This window comes from Balaenoptera ricei, chromosome X (assembly GCF_028023285.1).
Source record: "Balaenoptera ricei isolate mBalRic1 chromosome X, mBalRic1.hap2, whole genome shotgun sequence".
NCBI lineage: Eukaryota > Metazoa > Chordata > Mammalia > Artiodactyla > Balaenopteridae > Balaenoptera > Balaenoptera ricei.
In genome coordinates this window covers 100,233,031-100,239,190 of record NC_082660.1, presented here as the reverse complement: position 1 = coordinate 100,239,190, position 6,160 = coordinate 100,233,031, and positions in this window count along the sequence as shown.

Below are 6,160 nucleotides of genomic sequence, written 5' to 3'. Positions count from 1 at the left end.
CACAGGGAGATCAGCTCGGTGCTTTGTGACCACCTAGAGGGGTGGGATAGGGAGGGTGGGAGGGAGACGCAAGAGGGAGGGGATATGGGGATATATGTATACATATGGCTGATTCACTTTGTTGTACAGCAGAAACTGACACAACATTGTAAAGCAATTCTACTCCAATAAAGATGTAAAAAAAAAAAGGCAGAAAAGAAAAAGAACTAACACGTTTTTGATTGTCTGCTATGTGTCAGACTCCATGCTCAATGCTTTATATATGTAATCTCATTTTAATTCACATAACAACCATATGAAGTGTTGTTATTATCTCTGTTTTCCAAAAATAAGGAAATGAAGGAACAGAGAGGATAAATAACATTTATCACACTTATAACAGAGAGGATAAATAACATTTAGCACACATATCAGAGAGGATAAATAACACATAAATAAGTAACAACTCAAGGTTGTTAGTAATCATATAATGATTATTAATCAGATAATAATGTCTATTCGACTCCTAAACCTTGAACTTTTCCATAAAAATATGCTGTCCCCCAGAAAGCGGTAACATCTTCCCTCCATCTGTACCAGCTGTGTATCCATAATACTGTACCAAGAACTGTGCAAATACCAAATGTTTCTCTCAGAATCTTTACCTCTCTAACTTGCATACTCATGCGTATATGTACGTATGCACACATATAATGTGTCAGTAGACTTGGTCTTCCCAAAAGGAATCCAGTGCACTAATACGTATCAATATGTATTATTTGATAACAACATAAATGACTCTCAAAATAATTATGCTGGCTGAAAGAAGGCAGAAAAAAAGGGTGCATCCTGCCTAGTTCTGTTCACATAAAACCTCGAAAGTGCGAACTACTCTGTAGCGACATAAAATTTCTCATTGGTTGCCTGGGGAGGTGGGGAGGGGAGAGAGGAAAAAAATACAAAGTGACCAGAGGAACGTTTGGGGAGTAATGATTAGGTTCATAATTTTGGAACTATTGTGTATCTTAGTTGTCTCGTTGGTTACACGACTGTATGCATTTCTCAAAACTCAACTGAATTTTACTATAAATAAATTTTTAAGAAGTGAAGCCTTATAACCACTTTACCATCCCCTTCTAATCTTTTAAAGTTTCATAGTTATTATATCTGAATAGATTAAAAATTCCTCCAGACAATGTTATAATTTTTTCTTTCAACAGTCCTACATATTTTAAAGAACTGAAGGGGAGGAAAATAGTATTTTATATTTACTATTTCTGTTTTGCGTCTTTATTCCTGAAGTTCCAAGATTCTCTTTGGTATCATTTATATTCACCCTGAAGAACTCCCTTTAGCATTTCTTTTAGAGCTGTTGATGAATTCTCTTAGTTTTTCTTCATCTGAGAATATCTTATTTTGCTTTCATTCCTGAAGAATATTTTTGCTGGATATAGAATTCAGGTTTAAGCGATTTAAAGACATTATTCCTTTCTCTTCTGCCCTCTGTGGTTTCTGATGAGAAATCCACAGTATTCAAATTCTTGTTTTATATATATTATGTTTCATTTTGCTCTATCTTCTTGCAAAATTTTTCTTTATCTTTAGTGTTCAGCAGTACTATTATCTGTCTAGGAGTGATTTTCTTTATGTTTATACAGTTTGGAGTTCACTGAGTTCTTGAATGTGTAAATATATGTCTTTAATCAAATTTTGGGAAGTTTTCAGTAATTATTTATTCAAAAATTACTTACTGCACCAATTCCTTTTTCTGTTCCCTCTGGACCTTTAGTGACATGACTGTTAGACATTTTTATATTGCCCCAGAGATCTTGGAAGCTTTGTTCATAATTTAATTTTAATTAAAAAAAAATCTACATGGAGTGAATGATTTGATAGAAATAAGCACAGAGAACTGTTAGACACCAAGGAGGTACACCCAATCCCTGGGGTCAGGGAAAGCTTTCTGAAAGAGGTGATGTCTAAGCCGAAACCTGATGGATGAATACAATTGGCCAAATGAAGGAGGGAGGGACCAACAGTGACAAGCAGTGAGAATGACGTGTGCAAGTGCAGGGACTTGCAAGGGAGCATGGACTGTTTGGAGAAAAACAATTCGTTACGGTTGAAACATATGGTGCCAATGTGGGAATGATGAAAGATGACGTTCAAGCAGTAAACGGAACGAATCATGAGAGGTCTTATATTTCAGGATAGGCATTTTTGACTTAACCAATCCTGAGGACAATTGGAGAAAAACAAAAAAAAGTTTTTAATGTGAATGGAGTTTCTTTTTCTTCTTTTTTGCTTTTCTGAATTTTCTCATGTTTCTATAATGGACATGTATCATTTTTTATTATAACAGCTTTAGTAAAAATATAATTCACATATCATACAACTCACCAATTTAAAGTGTACAATTCAATGGTTTTTGGTTTATTTACAGAGTTGAGCAACCGTTACCACAATCAATTTTAGAACAATTACATCACTTCCAAAAAGAAACCCTGTACTCCCCACTTCCTCCTAATCCCCTTCTCCTCCACTTTAGGAAACCACTAATCTACTTTCTGTGTCTATGGATTTGCCTATTCTGGACATTTCATGTAAATAGGGTTATACAAAGTGTGGCTTTTTGTGTTTGGCTTCTTTTATTTAGCACAATATTTTCAAGGTTCATCTATACTGTAGCATGGATCAGTACTTCATTTCTTTTTATCTCCAGATAATATTCCATCGTATGGACATACCACATTTTATTTATTCATTCACCAGTTGATGGAAATTTGGGTTGCTTCCCCTTTTTGGCTATTGTGAATAATGCTGCTGTGAACATTTGTGTACACGTTTTTGTGGGGACATATATTTTCAATTCTCTTGGGTATGTATCTACGAGTGGAATTGCTGGATCACACAGTAACTGTATGCTTAACTGTTTGAGTAACTGACAGATTGTGTTCTAAAGCAGCTGCACCATTTTGCATTCCCACCAGCAGTGTATAAAGTTTCCAATTTCTCCACATCCTTGCCAATACTTGCTATTATCTGTCTTCTTAATTATTTCCATCCTAGTGGGTGTGAAGTTGATATCTCATTGTGGTTTTGATTTGCATTTCTCTAATGGCTAAGAATGTTGAGCATCTTTTTATGTGCTTATTGGCCATTTGTACATCTTTTTTTGAAAACTGTCTATTCAAATCCTTTGTCCATTTTTAATTGGGTTGTCTTTTTATTATTGAGTTATAGTTTCTCTTTATATATTCTGGATCTAATTCATTTAATAGATACGTGATTTGCAAATATTTCCTCCCATTCTGTGGGTTGTCTTTTCTATTTCTTGATGGTGTTCTTTGAAGCAAAAAACGTTTTTAATTTTGGTGATGTCCAATGTATCTATTTTTGTATCTTTTGTTGTTTATGGTTTTGGTGTGATATCTAAGGAACCACTGTCTAATCGAATGTCACAAGATTTATGCCTATGTCCTCGTCTAAGAGTTTTGTAGTGTCAGCTCTTTCATGTAGATTTTTGACCCATTTTGAGTTAATTTTTGTATGTTGATGTATGGCAAGGGTCCAAATTCATCCTTTTGCGTGGGGATATCCAGTTGTCCTAGCACCATTTCTTGAAAAGACTATTCTTTCCACCATTGTATAGTTTTGGCACTCTTACTGAAAGCCAGTTGACCACAAATGTATGGGTTTATTTCTGAGCTCTCAATTCTATTCCACTGATCTATAAGTCTGTCTTTATGCCAATACTAGACTGTCTTGACTACTGTAGTTCTGTAGTAAGTTTTGAAATCAGGAATGGGAGACCTCCAATTTTGTACTTCCATTTCAAAATTGTTTTGGCTATTCTGGCTCTCTTGCACTTCCATATAAATTTTAGGGTAAGCTTGTAATGTCTGCAAAGAGCCAGCTGGTATTTTGTCAAAGATTGCTTTGAATGTGTAGATCAAATTGGGTAATATTGCCATCTAACAGTGTTAAATAACATTTAATTTAACAACATCAAAATGAACATGGAGCATGCATTACTTTTTAGATAAAAGTAAAACTAATATTATTTGTTTATAAAATGGTGCACTAACCCCATTTAAGGCCCCCTCTCAGCAAGTGCCCCATCTCCCTCTTGTGTTGTTTCTAACTGGTCCTTTAGAAACAGAAACAAAGACCTTGCTATTAGAACTGGGGCATATCAAAAAGAGGCAGTTCTGACCCTGAGAATTCTTGGTTTTGTAGACTCACTGTTGTATAGTCCCATGCTGTGCAAGGGTAGAGGAAAACTATCATTTATCAAGAGCATATTGGGGGCTTCCCTGGTGGCGCAGTGGTTGAGAATCTGCCTGCTAATGCAGGGGACACGGGTTCGAGCCCTGGTCTGGGAAGATCCCACATGCCACAGAGCGGCTAGGCCCATGAGCCACAATTACTGAGCCTGTGCGTCTGGAATCTGTGCTCCGAAAAAAGAGAGGCCGCGATAGTGAGAGGCCCGCGCACCGTGATGAAGAGTGGCCCCCGCTTGCCACAACTGGAGAGAGCCCTCGCGCAGAAATGAAGACCCAACACAGCCATAAATAAATAAATAAATAAATTTTTAATAAAAAAGAGCATATTGTTTGCCAAGTCCAGTGCCCTGCATTTTCCCACAACATGGTCTCATTCGATCTTTACAGTGACATTTTACATGGGTATAACAATTCCAGTTTTACAGATGATGAAGTGAAAGCCTGGGGAGGTTAAGAAATTGGATCAAACTCATAGGGCTATTAGGTGGCAGAGGTGGGGTTTGAAACAAAGTTGTTCTAACTCCAGAGCCTCTGATAGTCCCGCTGCTCCCATGCCCTGAGACCACTGAGAGTATGAAAACATCTGTCCAAACCCCTTTTAACCCTGCTTCCCAGACCTAGCAGAGGGGTCTCACCTCCTTTCTCTGGACCTTCTTAGGCTGTTGAGTTGCTCTCACATTCTCCTTACAGATGTCGAGGGTCACAAGGGAAGTCTGTAGTCTGTGCCAGGGTTCTTATCCCAGCTAACCGGGACTCTGGCACAGTACATCTCTCCAGAGGAGCTCTGCCCAGAGATGGGCATTGTCTTTTGTCCCAGGGCTGGACTTATAGACAAACCAACAACACTCATACTTCTGGATTTTAGTGTAGACCTCTCACCTGGTAAAACCTTTGGGATAAAGGTCTGAGTGACAATTGTGTAAAGAACCCATTTTACTCCGTAATGGAAAATTTCTGTGTGTCTAGCTCTAGACCACTATAAGGCCATTTCCAAGGATTCTGAATATATTGAACCCATCCAGGTTATTGGCCAAGGGCCATACCTTCTTTCTTAAAAATTTTTTTTATTTGTTTATTTTTTAATTGAAGTATAGCTGATTTACAATGTTGTGTTAATTTCTGCTGTATAGCAAAGTGATTCAGTTAAACATATACACATTCTATTTTTAATATTCTTTTCCATTATGGTTTATTACAGGATATTGACTATAGTTCCCTGTGCTATACAGTAGGACCTTGTTGTTTATCCCTTCTATATATAATAGCTTACATCTGATAACCCTAACCTCCTACTCTATCCCTCCCCCCACCCCCACCCCCTTGGCAACCACAAGTCTGTTCTCCATGAAGGACTATACCTTCTTGAGCATCAAGGAGAGAGGAGAATTAGCTTACCTTCCCGGATGGAGGCTGGCTTGCAGCAATTGGAAGGGCAAATCCAAACACTACGAACTAGAGAACACGGTGTGATTTCTTCTGAATGTTGCCCAGTACAAAGATGCTCTCCCCTCTTTATCAGTCTGTGCGTTCTCAGCCTCAGAACTAATTATATCTTTGGCCTTATATCTTTTTCCTATGGGATCATCATACAGGGAGAGTTTGCAATCACGAACTACAGTCAATGTTCTTCAGCATCTTTTTTCCACTCCCTACTGGCATAGGGATCATTAATTTTGATTTATTGATGTGACTTTGTTATGTGGTTCCCATATCTCTCCATGGATCTATAAGCAGGGGTCATGGTTTCTGTTTAGAAAGTATTAGACAAGCTTTTGAACTTGATATGAGGATCCACATGAAGGGCATATAATGGAGAGCAAGGGGTCCATCCTGATGGTGCCAGAGAGTCCATGGAAAGGAGTTAAGAAGGGTCATGACATGGTCAGGTTTTCTTT